The sequence below is a fragment of the Taudactylus pleione genome, unplaced genomic scaffold (genome assembly GCF_031769625.1).
Source record: "Taudactylus pleione unplaced genomic scaffold, aTauple2 ptg001017l, whole genome shotgun sequence".
Lineage (NCBI taxonomy): Eukaryota > Metazoa > Chordata > Amphibia > Anura > Myobatrachidae > Taudactylus > Taudactylus pleione.
In genome coordinates this window covers 2,991,433-3,009,019 of record NW_028285418.1, presented here as the reverse complement: position 1 = coordinate 3,009,019, position 17,587 = coordinate 2,991,433, and the positions used below count along the sequence as shown (strand labels likewise).

General features: G+C 46.6%; 1 long non-coding RNA gene across 1 annotated transcript in view; it reads left to right on the top strand.

The window, feature by feature from the left end:
- Nucleotides 1-1,650, top strand: part of LOC148454284 (uncharacterized) — a 55,798-nt gene extending 54,148 nt beyond the window's left edge. Inside the window, exon 3 of the long non-coding RNA XR_015874819.1 lies at nucleotides 1,261-1,650. This is a non-coding gene — a long non-coding RNA (uncharacterized LOC148454284). The remainder of the gene's footprint in view (nucleotides 1-1,260) is intronic.
- The last annotated feature ends 15,937 nt before the right edge of the window (nucleotides 1,651-17,587 follow it).

Below are 17,587 nucleotides of genomic sequence, written 5' to 3'. Positions count from 1 at the left end.
AATATAATTATTGTGTATAACAAAGTAACTATTACAAACTAGCAATGTGACAAAATATCATATACAGATATACTGTACGTTGCTATTAAGTGTATATAAAAGTTATTTATCGTTCTCCATGTAAAATGTAGGTAAAGCGCCGCACTATTTATTTTAGGACTAGTTATATCCTGGCCATCAGTACTTGGGGACTATTACAAACAATACTCAAGTACTAAACAAAATCATAATATAATACAGACATTTCATAAAGTATAAGATAAAAGTGATAATAGTAGTCGTAATAGTACCAAGGAACTGCGCTAATATGAATAAAAACCAAATTGATATGGCAGATTCTAAAATTAATATCAAGACACATTGGAAACACATCAAATAAAAATAGTATAAATATAATAAATTGAATAATAAACACACACAGTATATCAGTATGACCACAATTATAAAATATAATCTATACATACTGTATATACATGTGTAGCACTTTTATAAAGAAATACAAACGCTGCAGAAATAGAAAATGGTCACTGATCGTGTAACAATGTCCAGTGTTCACAACCAGACATATATAATAAGCGTGATATATAATAAGCTGTGATTCCAGGTGCGCCTCCAGAAATATATAGGTAACTGGAGGTCCCAATGAGAGATGTAGCCAATATAACAGTGTTTAATACATACACAAACATACTGGGTATCTCATTTACCAGACAATCCTCCGGCTGAATACAGGGTCCCAGGTCCTGGCCGTGCGCAGTGGTGGCCATCCGGCGTGGCACTCTCCAATGCCTCTGTATAAACAGCTGCGGTGCCAGTATTAAAAGTAAACCTGTATATAGGTAGGAAGTGGAACCGATAGGTAGGTAGTAGTGAAAGCAATAATAAAAGTTTGCCCAAATGTTTACTGACGCGTTTTGCCTCTAACAAAGACAGAGTACTTGTGATATAGTTCTGTAATAAATCTGTGTATTTTTACTATTATATGAAGAGATTTTCCGTCAGCAGATTATATTGCTGCCGAATCTGGAATAGATAGAATTAGGAGATTCCTTGTTTTTAATTAATTTGCAATTGATATAAAGTATCTGTCATATATGTTATCCATGGTGAATGATAGAAAATGAGCATCCAGTTTGTAGATGTAAGTACTTTATACAGCAGAGCATTAATATATAGTTTATTGCTGATGTGCACAATATGTTCTTATATACAGTGCGTAACTTTATATATCTGCTTTTTTTTATTCTCGTTGTCTTGCAGCTGGCTCTGCTGACGGAGCTTTGCCGCTCCCAGAGCCCAGAGAAACCGTCCGCCTATCACTCTCCGCACGGGGGAGTCTCCTCCAGCAGCGTTTTCCAGAATGAGAACTTCCAGCTGCATCTGGCGCCCCCTCCTGTCATGGATGACTGAGAGACTCAACATTATTATACCCCTGCACTCCAAGGGTTAACGGCCGTCCACATCCCAACAACTGGGCATCGAACTGTTAATTGTCAAAGAGAGACATTCAACGTGCACTTGGAAATTGTTCTGTAGGGAAGCCGTGTGTATGTATATTTATATTGTCAGACTGTACATGTATGTTTCCGACACTAATACACTCTTACTTTTCTCAGACAATGTGTTACCTTTATTATCGGATTGTTATCGTCTTTGTGCTTACACTGTGAAAGACGTTTAGCACAATATGTGTCAAAAAACACAATTTTATGTTTTCAGGTAACACTAAAAATTGGTATAAAATGATGAAACGCCATGAAGCACCACCAGCGTCATACACTATAAAATAGATGTCATTTTTTAAAAACAATCTCTTTATGAAATGAAGCATCGGTTCAAAATGACACAGCCAGCGTGCAAAGAAGGAATACATACATAGATAGAAATATATCAAACATTGTATTTTCTTAGAAGAACGTATGCGGCAAAACTGAACACAAAGTATAATAAAAAAGTTGCCGCAGTGACAGCAGTAACCTCCAATAATTACAGCACTGTACAGAGAAAAATGTGATAACCAAAAATACAGAACATTACATGGACGGAACGGCCTGGAGCCGTAGTAGAGGGGGTTTAGGGCTGTCTACATTTGGTTTGGTCCAGCTCCAGATTGGCTGATTGATAGCTGGATTTATACATTTTTGGCTTTAAAAAATGGCATATAACCTTTATACAAATCTTATTACCTTTAATAAAGTGCGCCGCGGATACATGGTAGCAACCAAGATGGCAACTAAATAAATTAGACTTTCAGCATGGTATTTATATTTTCCAAATAAAATCTGGTTATGCTACTAAAGGAAAGTCCTCATCTATCTGTCCATGTACAGCCATGGCCAAAAGTTCTGAAAATGACATAAGTATTGGTTTTCACGAAGTTTGCTGCTTCAGTGTTTTTAGACCTTTATGTCAGATGTTACTATGGTATACTGAACTAACATTACAAGCATTTCATAAGTGTCAGAGGATTTTATTGACAATTACATTAAGTTTATGCAAAGAGTCAATATTTGCAGTGTTGACCCTTCTTTTTCAAGACCTCTGCAATTCAACCCTGGCATGCTGTCACTCACCTTCTGGGCCACATACTGACTGATGGCCGCCCATTCTTGCCTAAGCAATGCTTGGAGTTGGTCAGAATTTGTGGGTTTTTGTTTGTCCATCCGCCTCTTGAGGATTGACCACAAGTTCTCAATGGGATTAAGGTCTGGGGAGTTTCCGAGCCATGGACCCAAAATTTCGATGTTTTGTTCCCCTGAGCCACTTAGTTATCATTTTTGCCTTATGGCAAGGTGCTCCATCATGCTGGAAAAGGCATTGTTCATCACCAAACTGTTCTTGGATGGTTGGGAGAAGTTGTTCTTGGAGGATGTTTTGGTACCATTCTTTATTCATGGTTGTGTTCTTAGGCAAAATTGTGAGTGATCCCACTCCCTTGGCTGAGAAGGAACCCCACACATGAATGGTCTCAGGATGCTTTACTGTTGGCATGACACAGGACGAAGACTTTTGGAGGATGGCCTGGTGTCAAGAAGGGCAGCAAAGAAGCCACTTCTCTCCAGGAAAAAACCTCAGGGACAGACTGATATTCTGCAAAAGGTACAGGGATTGGACTGCTGAGGACTGGGAGAAAGTTATTTTCTCTGCTGTTCAAGAAAAAGTCTGATTGACCGGGGCTTTACAAGGGTCAGTCATTGGTGGCCCGGCACCCCCCATGAGGAAAATACAGATTGGGCAGTGAGAAAAGGCATGTGTTGGGGGTGACTAATTGTTTTCAGCAAGGATATTCCATGCACGATGTCGATGTTTAGTAAATTTCTGTGTTGCATTGTTACTTTCTATTGAATGTACTTGTGAGTTGGTTTGGCCTATGCCTATGTTGGTGAACAATATTGTGTGAGGTGGTCAAAATTGACTGGAAATAAATGTTATTGAGGTGAATAATACTATAGGGACAAAAAAAGTCCCAAATTATATGATTTTAGCTGTTTTTATCATTTTAAAAAAAAAATAATCCAGATCCAAAACCAAAAAACAAAACACCAAGGAAAAAAAAATCCAAAACCAGATTCAGATCCCAAACCAGGGGAGATCCAGATCCAAAACCAAAACACAGGGGTCAGTGCACATCTCTATCAAGAACAGTTGGGTGATGAACAACGCCTTTTCCAGCATGATAGTTATCACTTTTGCCTTATGGCAAGGTGCTCCATGTGGCGCGGGGAACAAAACATCAACATTTTGAGTCCATGGCCAGGAAACTCCCCAGACCCTAATCCCATTGAGAACTTGTGGTCAATCCCCAAGAGGCGGGTGGACAAACAAAAACCCACAAACTCTGAAAAACTCCAAGCACTGAATAGGTAAGAATGGGCGGCCATCAGTCAGTATGTGGCCCAGAAGGTGAGTGACTGCATGCCAGGGCGGATTGCAGAGGTCTTGAAAAAGAAGGGTCAACACTGCAAATACTGACTCTTTGCATAAACTTAATGTAATTGTCAATAAAAGCCTGTGACACTTATATAATGCTGTAATGTTACTTCAGTATACCATAGTAACATCTGACACTTATGTAATGCTGTAATGTTACCTCAGTATACCATAGTAACATCTGACACTTATGTAATGCTGTAATGTTACCTCAGTATACCATAGTAACATCTGACACTTATGTAATGCTGTAATGTTACCTCAGTATACCATAGTAACATCTGACACTTATGTAATGCTGTAATGTTACCTCAGTATACCATAGTAAGATCTGACACTTATGTAATGCTGTAAAGTTACCTCAGTATACCATAGTAACATCTGACACTTATGTAATGCTGTAATGTTACCTCAGTATACCATAGTAACATCTGACACTTATGTAATGCTGTAATGTTACCTCAGTATACCATAGTAACATCTGACACTTATGTAATGCTGTAATGTTACCTCAGTATACCATAGTAACATCTGACACTTATGTAATGCTGTAAAGTTACCTCAGTATACCATAGTAACATCTGACACTTATGTAATGCTGTAATGTTACCTCAGTATACCATAGTAAGATCTGACACTTAATGCTGTAATGTTACCTCAGTATACCATAGTAACATCTGACACTTATGTAATGCTGTAAAGTTACCTCAGTATACCATAGTAACATCTGACACTTATGTAATGCTGTAATGTTACCTCAGTATACCATAGTAACATCTGACATAAAGGTCTAAAAACACTGAAGCAGCAAACTTTGTGAAAACCAATACTTGTGTCATTCTCAAAACGTTTGCCCATGGCTGTATACACAAGTGCGGATACATATTGCGGATTTAAAACTACCTCTCGAAAATCGGGAAGCATACATTTGTGGGTTTGATGGTTTAACAGAAATTGCGCACAGAAGAGTGAACGCTTCACGTTAAGTTCATCTCCCATCCACTTGAACAAAACTCATTCATTTCAACTTTTTTTGTTTGTTTGGTTTCTTATTTTCTTTTTTTTTTTTTTTTTATGTTTTTGTAAACTGCTCACTTTTCCCTCATTTTAATCTTAAATTCTTCCTGAGTGCGAGGAGACGTCAGGCGCTGTCTTTATTACGTGTCACTTTTGTGTGTGCTAATGTTTTCATCGCATTAGTCTAAATGCACCTAAAACAGTGGCCCTGATTCAGAGCCGGACGCTCTGACAGAGCGCTCGCTCTGAATCAGGGCCGTCCCTCTGAATTTAAGAGTGACCTCCTGGCCGCTCGCATAGCTGTGGGTGACCACCCACAGCTATAGCGAGCAGCCAAAAAGATGGTCTCGATGGTCAAGACCATCGCGACCATCGGGCTTGCGACGAGACCCTTGCGGTAGGGTCTCTATCAGAGCCAAAAGCACTCCCACTGACATCACTAGTGATGTCAGTGGGGCCGGCCCCAGACAATAGGCGTTCCCATGGGAACGCCTCCGTCTGGGCAGCCATGCCCCCGGCACACCCACCAAAGGGGGTCACTCACCATTGACAGCACGCCCCCTTTGGTGCGAGACCCATAGCGACGGCTTGCCCGTCGCTATACGGGTCTCGCACATGCACATGACGGAGCCGGCTCCCTAATGCGCAATGGGCCAACATCGACCCGCTTGCGAGCGCTCAGCGCTCGCGAGTGAGTCTGAATCAGGCCCAGTGTTTCCTAACCTCAGTCCTCAAGGCAAACTTACAGCCCAGGTTTTAAGGCTATCCATGCTTGAGCACAGATGGTTAAGGCAAAATAACTGCGGTACTAGTTAAGTCACCTGTGCTTAAGTATGGCTATCCTTAAAACCTGGACTGTTACTGTGCCTTGTGGACCGAGTTTGGGAAACCATGACGTAGAAAGACGCTATCTCATGAACGGAAAGGTGAAAAGTGTGTCCCGCTAAAGTAAATAAAAGTAGGGATATGACATCACAACAGCATTAGTACGGGGCTTTTGCACTTCCTTACATGACCATTACAGGTTTTTTTCTAGCGGTATTGGGTTGAACCAGGTGTGCCCTCAGCAAATGCTAATGAAATACATTTGAAATAATTTTATTTTATAAATACACAAAGAAAATAGCACTTACAGCCTATTACATGCTGGAAAATAAATGAACATTTGATACAGCTTTTATCTTTACTAATATAATATAATAACGTTGTGACTGTTTGTTCCAAGTTGGTGTTTATCATTAAAAATGGCATCATTGTGTAGCAAAATAAAACCCTATACGGTGCCTTGCAAAAGTATTCACACCCGTTTAATTTTTCATGTTTTGTTGCCTTGCAACGTGGAATTAAAATAGATTGTTTGAAGGTGTGCATCATTTCATTCACAGAACATGCCTACAACTGTGACGTTGTGGGTTTGTTATATTGTGAATCAAACAACATTTAGGGCAACATAACAGAAAACCTGCTGGAAGGTGAACCTCCGGCCCAGTCTCAAATCACAGGCAGACTGAAACAGGTTTGGCTCAAGAATATCCCTTTATTTAGCACCATCCATCTTTCTCTCGACTCGAATCAGTTTCCCAGTCCCGGTTGCTGAAAAACATCCCCACAGCATGATGCTGCCACCACCATGTTTCACTGTGGGGATGGTGGTGTTGGGGTGATGGGATGTGTTGGGTTTGCGCCAGACATAGCGTTTTCCTTGGTGGCCAAAAAGTTAAATTTTAATCTCATCTGACCAGGGTACCTTCCTCCATACTTTTGGGGAGTCGCCCACATGCCTTTTGTCAAACTCAAATCGTGTCTTCTTATTTTTATCACTAAGTAATGGCTTTTTTTCTGGCCACTCTTCCATAAAGACCAGCTCTATGGAGTGTACGGCAGCAGTCTGTGCACAGGGCACACAGTGACATTGGTGTGATAGGTACGGCACCATGCGCGCGGCCGGTAAGGGGGTGGGGGGAGAGTTGCTTTGGGTCCGTGGTCACTAGAATAGAATAGGCTACATAGCAGTCTGTGCACAGGGCACACAGTGACATTGGTGAGATAGGTGTGGCACCATGCCCGTGGCCAGTAAATGTTGGGGGGAGAGGTGCTTTGGGCCCGCGATCACTTGAATAGGATACAATTAACCGATCGGCATATTTTTGGATTGTGGGAGGAACCCAGAGTGCCTAGAGGAAACCACTCAAACACAAGGAGAACATTCAAATTCCACACTGATAAGGCCCTGGTTAGGAGTTTCTTTCATGACCCCAGTGGTGTGAGACATCAATGATAACCACGGTCTCACTGGGCTGTTTTCGGTGTAAGCTTCTATCAGCGACTGGTGCCCCATGTGCTGTTCTGTCAAGGTAAAAGCAGGAACAGGTTGGCCAGCTGGCACTTCTGGCAAATGCTAGCAGGCCTGGCCAAAAAGCTCCCCCTCCCTGCGCTCTGCTCAGACGGTAGTGCCGCGAGGCCACGCCCATTTTCCCCATGCGCTCTACAAATGCCGACCCTGATTCTTGCCCTCAGAGACCATCTGTAGTCTATACGCAGTGATATTATGTACAGGCTGAACCAATCATCATGTGCATGCTACCGATGTATGAAACGATTGGCTGAGTTCTCATGAATAGGGGTCCGGCCCACGTACCTGTCTGATGTCACTGCTGGGAACAGGTGATGGGGGCAGCTTAGAATACGTCAGAAGAATCGGACACTTTGTAGTGAATTGATAATAAGATATAAAAATGTTTACTCTGAATTACCAGACACAATCTGAATACAACATACTGTATCTCAGACTCGGGAATACCTTTGTTTTACTGTGATTATTGCCTCACAGCACTGAGGTCATGGGTTCGATTCCCACTACGGCTCTAACTGTGCAGAGTTTGTATATTCTCCCTGTGCTTGCGTGAGTTTCCTCTGGGTACTCCGGTTTCCTCCCACACTCCAAAAATATACTGGTAGGTTAATTGGCTCCCAACAAAAATTAACCCTAGTGTGTGCATGTGATAGGGAACATAGGGGGTTATTCAGACCCACTCGCGAGCGGCAGTACGCTCGCAAGTGGGTCGATGTTCCCCACTGCACATGCGCACGACGGAGGGAGCTCCGTCGTGCGCATGTGCGAGACCCGGCGAGCGAAGGACTTTCCTTCGCTCGGAGTGTCTCATCAAAGGGGGCGTGCTGTCGACGGTGACTGACAGCACGCCCCCTTTGGTGGGCGTGCCTGCCAGACGGAGGCGTTCCCAAGGGAACGCCTACCGTCTGAAGCCGGCCCCACTGACATCACTAGTGATGTCAGTGGGAGTGATTTTGGCTCTGATAGAGCCAAAATCACTCCTGGCCTTGCGGTTGGGAAACCCAACCGCAGGCTTTCACTCGCAGTTCCGATGGTCAAGACCATCGCGGCCATCTTTTTGCACGCTCGTATATGCTGTGGGTGGTGACCCACAGCTATACGAGCGTTAAGGAGGACGCTCCATTTTAATGGAGGTGGGCCCTGATTCAGAGCGAGCGCTCTGGTCAGAGCGTCTGGCTCTGAATCAGGGCCATAGATTGTAAGCTCCACTGGGGCAGGGACTGATGTGAATGGCCAAATATTCTCTGTAAAGCGCTGCGGAATATGTGTGCGCTATATAAATAACTGGTAATAAATACATTTATAAAAATCTATGTCATACTATTTCGCTAACAAGCCATTTTCCAGCGTAATGTCACTTTATCCGACTAATTTATTGGCACCTTCCACGCACGAGGGCTGATGGCAATGGAGGACACAGCTGCTCGTCATTAGGGTGACAGCACTTAAGTTGCTGTAAACAACATAATGATAATACTTCTGCATCCTTCTAAAAAGCCGACTTGATTAGCGGATTCTCATTACCCACCTCTCCGGCTGAGTGACAAACAATGTTCTTCTGTACAGACCTTTGACACTAAAGCATAACGGGAGCCTTTAATGATAGAAAAACACCATAGAAATACATATAATACGCCAGGATATAATATTATCTTTTGTTTATACGGCGCCACTAACTGTCCGCAGCGCCGTACGTAGGGGGGGGTGACCGTACACATGTACAAAATGAAAAAAATACAATGACGCAGAATTGCAAGAAGGATAATAAGGTGCATTAATGTCATTCATTTAAATATCAGCCGCAGGACTGCCATTTTGAATGGTTGCGCTACCACTATTATTTGGCGACATACAGGAAACGCCATAAAACAAGATCCAAATCATTGTATAATTTACAGTGTATATCTATATATATTCTAAATATATCTAATGTCCCTTCTGGTGGTCACATAGGGCTGGCTCTAGGTGGAGCAGCGTCCTGTGCGACCAGTTTTTGGTGCCCAATCCTCTAAAAAGGGAACGTGACCTAATTTCCATAGACCACATCCCCTGCATGATGCCATTTCTAGGGCCGAATAACGGGACTGTCCCGCTGACATTGGGACGGTTGGGAAGAGTGCGCCCTTTATGGGGTGGCGCCCCTGTTCGACTGCACTGGTCGATCACCCCTAGAGCCAGCCCTGTGGGCACATTGGGCCTGATTCAGACCCGCTCGCGAGCGCTGAGCACTAGCAAGCAGGTCGATGGTGGCCCAGTGCGCATGACGGAGCCGGCTCTGTCGTGCGCATGTGCGAGACCGGGATAGCGACGGGCAGACCGTCGCTCCGGGTCTCGTACCAAAGGGGGCGTTCTGTCGGTGTTGAGTGAAAGCACGTCCCCTTTGGTGGGCGTGCCGGGGACGTGGCTGCCCAGACAGAGGCGTTCCCATGGGAACGCCTGCCGTCCGGGGCCGGCCCCACTGACATCACAAGTGATGTCAGTGGGAGTGCTTTCGGCTCTGGTAGAGCCGAAAGCACTCCAGGGCTTGCGGCAATGAGACCCTACCACAAGGGTCTCGTCGCAAGCCCGATGGTCTTGACCATCGCGACCATCTTCCTGGCCGCTCGCTATAGCTGTGAGTGGTCACCCACAGCTATACGAGCAGCCAGGAGGCCGCTCTAATAATCAAGAAGGACGGCCCTGATTCAGAGCGAGCGCTCTGTCAGAGCGTCCGGCTCTGAATCAGGACCATAGTGTACAGTAGGGTCTGCACAGAGGCTCGGTGACATCGCCATCACAGAATGTATTCCTAGTGAATAGTAAATGATGTGCTGTAGTGTTCTTTGATCATTTAATTGATAGCATCTTACCTGTACGACCATAAGACATCGCCTGCTTACAGATTACTCTGCCCAGCTTAAATAAATAACTTTTGCTCCTCGCGGTTCTCACACGAGCATCTCTGTGTTTCCTTAGCGTCAGTCAAGGCTAAACAGATACTGCTGATGTCCCCATATGTCCTCAGGCCTGGGCAAAGGACGCCCACAGCACATCATGTCATCTTGAAGGGCAGATTAATAATAAATGTGGTTTGAGAGCACAAGACAGACAATCTCTCAGCGCACGACATTGTCACATCTGTCAGCCTGACAGCTTATGCAGAAGAACGTATAAAAAGGTGATCGCTATAAAACATCGATTAACACAAATTAATAGCTGTCATCATACATAACATTAACTACTGTGCATACTATACATGCATTCATTGGCATTAATATTATTTTGTTCTGTATAACCCCTGCCTTTCCCTTCATTTAGTTAGATCCATGACTGTACATGCTATAGTTTTAGACAGGGAACCATGCGCCTGATTCAGACCCACTCGCGAGCGGCTGTCCGCTCGCAAGTGGGTCGATGGTGTGCACTGAGCATGCGCACGACGGAGGGAGCTCCGTCGTGCGCATGCGCCAGACGCGACGAGCGAAGGACTTTCCTTCGCTCGTTGTGTCTGATCAAAGGGGGCGTGCTGTCGATGTTGATTGACAGCACGCCCCCTTTGGTGGGCGTGCCGGTGGCGTGCCTCCCAGACGGGGGCGTTCCCAAGGGAACGCCTACCGTCAGAAGCCGGCCCACTGACATCACTAGTGATGTCAGTGGGAGTGATTTTGGCTCTGATAGAGCCAAAATCACCCCGGGCCTTGCGGTTGAGAAACTCAACCGCAGGCTCCGGCTCGCAGTGGCGATGGTCAAGACCATTGCGGCCATCAACCTGCACGTTCGTATAGGCTGTGGGTGGTGACCCACAGCTATACGAGCGTCCAGGAGGACGCTCCATTTTTATGGAGGACGGCCCTCATTCAGAGCGTGCGCTCTGCTCAGAGCGTCCGGCTCTGAATGAGGGCCCATGTGTCTGAAATGAGATGTAGTCACAATGTTCAAATTAAGCATGGACTGGCAGTGGAGGGTTAGTGTTAGGCACTAGGGGGAGGGGAGGTTAGTGTTAGGCACTAGGGGGAGGGGAGATTAGTGTTAGGCACTAGGGGGAGGGGAGGTTAGTGTTAGGCACTAGGGGGAGGGGAGTTTAGTGCTAGGCACTTGGGGGAGGGGAGGTTAGTGTTAGGCTCTTGGGGGAGGGTTAGCCTCCCGGAGGGGAGGTTAGTATTAGTTAGGCACTAGGGGGAGGGTTAGGCTATAGGAGAGGAGGTTAGTGTTAGGCACTAGGGGGAGGGTTAGCCTACAGGAAGGGAGGTTATGGTTAGGCACTAGGGAAAGGGTTAGCCTACTGGAGGGGAGGTTAGGGTTAGGCACTAGGGGGAGGATTAGGCTACGGGAGGGGAGGTTAGGGTTAGGCACTAGGGGGAGGATTAGGCACTTGGAGGAGGGTAATGTATAAGGGGGAGGGTTAGGCTACCAGAAGGGGAGGTTATAGTTAGGCACTAGAGGGAGGGTTAGGGTTAGTCATACTTACTGCCAGAAGCCATACATGATGAGTTGGAAATGCTTATTAGCTGATCGCTGGAGTCACCAGACCTGCCGTGCCAGGTAAGTCACCACTAGACCACCAAACATTTTATTAGTATTGACATTGCCAAACATGTTGACATTATGATCATGACAACAAAATATACTATAATCGCCTGAAACTCCCGGTGATAACTGGATTCTGTGCAATCAATAAGTTGGATACTGACGCAGAGTCTAGCGCACCGTCTGATATGTAAGTCGCAGCCCCCGGCATTGGTTCTCAAACTGATAGACTGGTAGCTGGGGGGAGAGAGTAGCCAGACTAGCCCAGGGCTGGTGCAGAAATGACTGGACTTAAAGAGAAAAAGGGTAGTCAAGGCCGATGAGACACAGACGGTGATACAGAGTCAGTAAATGAAAGGATAGTCTGAATAGCTGGGTCACTAATACACTGGGGATCAGCTCTCAGAGTGCTGGTGACTACAATAAAAGGGTAATACTCTGGCATAGGGTTGGCCATCAACCTGATTGCACTCTCCCCCTCTGACCTCCCACTTACTCTCACACCCATAAACCCTTGTGCTTATGTCCCTCATTTTAGACTGTAAAGCTCTTACGGGCAGAGCTTGCTTCCCCTGTTCTCTGAGTAATATCCCTGTCATCAATGTGGCTTCTGTTCCCATCTCTCATCCCCCACCAACATCTCTGTACCTGTATATCTGCCCACTTGCTGGGCACAGGATCATTGAATGGTGATTAACCTCATACTCCTCCCCAGTTATTTTCATAATTTAGCTTTTCACTAGTCATAATGAGTCGCACTACCCTACCCCCACTTACCCCAGTGACTCCAATCTCATTACCCTCTCTCTACTTACCCCAGTGACTCCAATCTCATTACCCTCTCTCTACTTACCCCAGTGACTCCAATCTCATTACCCTCTCCCCACTTACCCCAGTGACTCCAATCTCAGTACCCTCCCCCCACTTACCCCAGTGACTCTAATCTCAGTACCCTCCCCTCACCCCAGTGACTCCAATCTCAGTACGCTCTCCCCACTTACCCCAGTGACTCCAATCTCAGTACCCTCTCCCCACTTACCCCAGTGACTCCAATCTCAGTACCCTCTCTCTACTTACCCCAGTGACTCCAATCTCAGTACCCTCTCTCTACTTACCCCAGTGACTCCAATCTCAGTACCTTCTCCCCACTTACCCCAGTGACTCCAATCTCAGTACCCTCTCTCTACTTACCCCAGTGACTCCAATCTCAGTACCCTCTCCCACTTACCCCAGTGACTCCAATCTCAGTACCCTCTCCCCACTTACCCCAGTGACTCTAATCTCAGTACCCTCCCCTCACCCCAGTGACTCCAATCTCAGTACCCTTTCCCCACTTACCCCAGTGACTCCAATCTCAGTACCCTCTCTCCACTTACCCCAGTGACTCCAATCTCAGTACCCTCTCCCCACTTACCCCAGTGACTCCAATCTCAGTACCCTCTCCCACTTACCCCAGTGACTCCAATCTCAGTACCCTCTCCCCACTTACCCCAATGACTCTAATCTCAGTACCCTCCCCTCACCCCAGTGACTCCAATCTCATTACCCTCTCTCTACTTACCCCAGTGACTCCAATCTCATTACCCTCTCTCTACTTACCCCAGTGACTCCAATCTCATTACCCTCTCCCCACTTACCCCAGTGACTCCAATCTCAGTACCCTCCCCACACTTACCCCAGTGACTCTAATCTCAGTACCCTCCCCTCACCCCAGTGACTCCAATCTCAGTACGCTCTCCCCACTTACCCCAGTGACTCCAATCTCAGTACCCTCTCTCCACTTACCCCAGTGACTCTAATCTCAGTACCCTCCCCTCACCCCAGTGACTCCAGTCTCAGTACCCTCTACCCACATAGCCCAATGACTTCAATCTCAGTACCCTCTCCCACTTACCCCAGTGACTCCAATCTCAGTACCCTCTCCCCACTTACCCCAGTGACTCTAATCTCAGTACCCTCCCCTCACCCCAGTGACTCCAATCTCAGTACCCTTTCCCCACTTACCCCAGTGACTCCAATCTCAGTACCCTCTCTCCACTTACCCCAGTGACTCCAATCTCAGTACCCTCTCCCCACTTACCCCAGTGACTCCAATCTCAGTACCCTCTCCCACTTACCCCAGTGACTCCAATCTCAGTACCCTCTCCCCACTTACCCCAATGACTCTAATCTCAGTACCCTCCCCTCACCCCAGTGACTCCAATCTCATTACCCTCTCTCTACTTACCCCAGTGACTCCAATCTCATTACCCTCTCTCTACTTACCCCAGTGACTCCAATCTCATTACCCTCTCCCCACTTACCCCAGTGACTCCAATCTCAGTACCCTCCCCCCACTTACCCCAGTGACTCTAATCTCAGTACCCTCCCCTCACCCCAGTGACTCCAATCTCAGTACGCTCTCCCCACTTACCCCAGTGACTCCAATCTCAGTACCCTCTCTCCACTTACCCCAGTGACTCTAATCTCAGTACCCTCCCCTCACCCCAGTGACTCCAGTCTCAGTACCCTCTACCCACATAGCCCAATGACTTCAATCTCAGTACCCTCTCTCCACTCACCCCAGTGACTCCAATCTCAGTACCCTCTCCCCACTTACCCCAGTGACTCTAATCTCTGTACCCTCCCCTCACCCCAGTGACTCCAATCTCAGTACCCTCTCCCCACTTACCACAGTTACTCTAATCTCGGTACCCTCCCCTCACCCGAGTGACTCCAATCTCAGTACCCTCTTCCCACTTACCCCAGTGACTCCAATCTCAGTACCTTCTCCCCACATACCCCATTGACTCCAATCTCAGTACCCTCTCTCTACTTACCCCAGTGACTCCAATCTCAGTACCCTCTCCCCACTTACCCCAGTGACTCTAATCACGGTACCCTCTCCTCACCCGAGTGACTCCAATCTCAGTACCCTCTCCCACTTTCCCCAGTGACTCCAATCTCAGTACCCTCTCCCCACTTACCCCAGTTACTCTAATCTCGGTACCCTCCCCTCACCCGAGTGACTCCAATCTCAGTACCCTCTCCCCACTTACCCCAGTGACTCCAATCTCAGTACCCTCTCCCCACTTACCCCAGTGACTCCAATCTCAGTACCCTCTCCCCACTTACCCCAGTGACTCTAATCTCGGTACCCTCCCCTCACCCCAGTGACTCCAATCTCAGTACCTTCTCCCCACTTACCCGTGACTCCAATCTCAGTACCCTCTCCCCACTTACCCCAGTGACTCTAATCTCAGTACCCTCCCCTCACCCCAGTGACTCCAATCTCAGTACGCTCTCCCCACTTACCCCAGTGACTCCAATCTCAGTACCCTCTCCCCACTTACCCCAGTGACTCCAATCTCAGTACCCTCTCTCTACTTACCCCAGTGACTCCAATCTCAGTACCCTCTCCCCACTTACCCCAGTTACTCTAATCTCGGTACCCTCTCCTCACCCGAGTGACTCCAATCTCAGTACCCTCCCCTCACCCCAGTGACTCCAATCTCAGTACCCTCTCCCCACTTACCCCAGTGACTCCAATCTCAGTACCCTCTCCCACTTACCCCAGTGACTCAAGTCTGTTTTTGGCTGTATCGGTTTGTTATACAGATGTGTCCACGTACACCTATCGTCAAATTGCACCAAATAGCCCCATTTGGTATGCCACAAACAGTGTGGCTTAATCGCACAATGTGTTCTGCTACACAGTTTTGTCTTATTCACATCACCAATGTGACAATAGTACAATACACAAATACACTGGAGACCGGTGCTGGCATTGCCTGCAGTTGCTGTGTGCGCAGACGCTAGTCTGGATAAATAGGAGGACCGATTTGAATGAGCCACGTCATGCATCACACCACGCATTACTTTGCATAATCTCTGACTATAAACCAATTTCCACAAAAATACTAATCCTAAGTGCCCAGGACACTATAAGCCTTCTTAGGCTTAGGCGGCGCATGCACAGTGGGGGAAAATCGACCCGCTTACGAGCGCAGTGCACTCGCGAGTGGGTCTGTGCAGTCTCTGCTTAGCAGTAAAGGGTAATATCTGGATCCATATTAGATGCACAGACAAGGCTGGATCCATAGGGGCTGGTTCTGGGTTTAGAGCAGGTCAGAGGAGGCGAATGGCTTTGTATCTGGACTAAGCTGTATTGTATAGCAGGGGGTGCAAATACATTATTTTGACTAGATATGACTTTGGTTGGGTCTTGGAATGCAGTATCCTGGCTCAGTCTGTCCCCTCCGGAGTTTGGTACCCATTCATGGCTATGTCGGATGTGGGTCTGTCCATTACTGCTTACAAGCACTCAGACATTGGAAATCTAATGCTTATAATAAGCATTACATTAGATTGTGCTACTTTAATTTGTGTCCTAGCTTGAGAATTAATGAATTGACACTTTTTTTCGATGAGGAGTTTTGTATTCTTGATAAAAATATCATGCAAATTTTTACCCATAAAAAAATAATTATAATAATATATATATATTTTTTTGTACTTCACCTCAAGTCACGTTAGCACACTTGCTGTAGGTGCTCTACCCACTAATATACAGGCTTAGGGCCTGATTCAGACCCGTTCGCTATCTGCGTACGCTCACTAGATGCTTATGCAAATTTGTCAAAGTGACGCCACAGGAAGTGATCGCTCGCCAAGGCATAAGCACGCCCACCATGTCTTAGCGAGCGGCCACTTTGTGTATGCATACGCCCAATCGCACAGGCAGAGCCGCCCACCAGCAACACATCATCTCCAGGAAGTGTATTAAAAAACATTGGTACATCGAGCACCATCGGATGCGAATGCAGTGCTTGCGGTTGCTTTACCCTACCGCAAGCATTGCAAGGAAATCAGTCTAGAAAAAAAGGCAAGTGACATGTACTATGACGCTGCCTGTTAATTATGCACGCCTCTAAAACAGCGTTGAAACACTCAGGCACGCCTGCGTTCGCATCTCCAACCCCCCGTTATTAATGTCCTGCCCCTGTTACCACCCACAAAAGGCCTCTCCTGTCACTCATTACCCTGGGCTGCCTTTGCTGGGCGAGCGAGAGGGTTGCGATCGCAGTGTGTAGTTCGCACACGCAGAACGAAGCGTGTGCATGCGCACACACAGAACATCGGGCCGCTTGCGAACGCACAGTGTGAGCGAGCGGGTCTGAATCAGGCCCTTAGTCTGATGCTACCCTACTGGGGTCAGCAACATCACTGGCCTTTTTTGTGTGTCATTGGGAGGGAAGTTTGGATACCTTGAACTGTTGGTGATGGGCTGGCAGTTGGCTCTTATCCAATGCTGGCCGTACATGGGACGATTGATAACACGATTTGAGCAGTTTCTACAGGTTGGAAATAGTTGTATTTTGAGTCTTCTGCGACCCCGATGCGCGTCCCCGCCGTCGTCTAGTTGGATCGCAGATCAGATGGTTTTGCAGAGAAATCTCAACTGATCGTGTAGAAATTGACACACATTATGTGATGTGATTGATCAAATCGTATGGTCTTATGTGAAATAGTTGCAGTTTAAATACAAATCGTCCTGTATCTGAAGGGAAGAATTTTCAAGGAAAATCATACAACTGATCTGACCAACTTTTGAATCTCACCGTGTATGGCCACCACACGCCTTGAGTTGTTGGTGATGGGCTGGCAGTTGTCCCGCATCTAGGCCTTACGTTGTTGGTGATTGACTGTCAGTTAGCCCCCATATAAGCCATTAGTTGTTGGTGATGGGCTGGCAGTTAGCTCTTATCTAAGCCTTCAGTTGTTGGTGATGGGCTGGCAGTT